The sequence below is a fragment of the Sinocyclocheilus rhinocerous genome, unplaced genomic scaffold (genome assembly GCF_001515625.1).
Source record: "Sinocyclocheilus rhinocerous isolate Xijiao unplaced genomic scaffold, SAMN03320098_v1.1 scaffold910, whole genome shotgun sequence".
NCBI classification, from domain to species: Eukaryota; Metazoa; Chordata; class Actinopteri; order Cypriniformes; family Cyprinidae; genus Sinocyclocheilus; species Sinocyclocheilus rhinocerous.
This window is the reverse complement of record NW_015667266.1, coordinates 446282-447553: the sequence shown is the minus strand read 5'-3', so window position 1 is coordinate 447553 and position 1272 is coordinate 446282.

Genomic DNA, 1272 nt, shown 5'->3' with positions numbered 1-1272 from the left:
TTATAATTTATATATATATATATATATATATATATTTCTATTTACCTGTAATTTACTTTTTTTAGTTTTAGCAATTTTAGTACTTTAACTTGAAAATTAGAAATGTTGCCTTGGCAATTTATATATATATATATAGCTCTTCATCTAATATTTATATTTTATTTTATTCAGCTTTGTAAATTAATGATTTTTAATAGTTTTAACAATTCTGACACTGATTTATTATATTATATTATATTATATTCAGTGTTATTTTAGTCTGATTTATATATTAATAATAATAATTATTATAATAATAATAATTATTATTATTATTTTATATCAATATATGTTTTGCATATTTTTGGGAAAAAGGAATGAATTATTAATAATAATAATAATAATTCCATCCACATTTGCATTTAGACCAAATGGATGCTAACGTAAGATTGGAAATGTTTTGAATCGCCCCTGAAATATATTTTGGTATATGAAGGTGGAAATTAAATGTATTTTCAGTTTCAAAAATATATTTAATTGAGCTTAACTGTTTACAACATATATTTAGCAGCACATATTTAAAATATATTTTAGCAATTAAAAATTGTTGTGTGGGATATACGATGAAAATTGTATTAAATCAGCATAATCTGTTTAAAAAAAAAGGAGATTTTTTTATACAATCTAACAGCATATTCTGTTAAATGTACAGTTTTGTGAAAAACAATGTCATCTTATAATTTACAGTGAAAAACTTCACATTTTGAAATAACTGTTTCTTAGATTTGATCATTTATGCACATTAGGGTTTTGTTGTTAAATGAGTTTCTTGCATTATTTTAGTGTCACCATGTTGTTGTTTGCATTTGTGTTTAATAACTTTAATATTTCGACACTGACCTATCAGCTACAATAATTCAGGCCCCTAAAAAAGTCAAAAGCAGTTTAGCCAGGTTACAAAATTTGTTTTCATGCTACACTCACTTAATTTAAAATGCTTACAATAAATATTTCTTAATGCAAAAAAACAAAACAGTAAATTTTTTACATTGTTATTTACTTGCACTGACACTTGGCAAACTGATGCAGTGCATCCTAATGCAGACATGCAGTGTATTTGAACATGTGAGCGCAAATGAGATTTGAGGGGTTTCAGCTAATAATGACCTATATTTGTTTAATATATTATGCACTGAGGGGGAAGTGATGTAGGTGCAGTCTGGCGTTTGGACATTATTTACAGCAAATGCAACAGAATCCATTCAGTGTGAGACGACTGAGCCCAGATCTTTG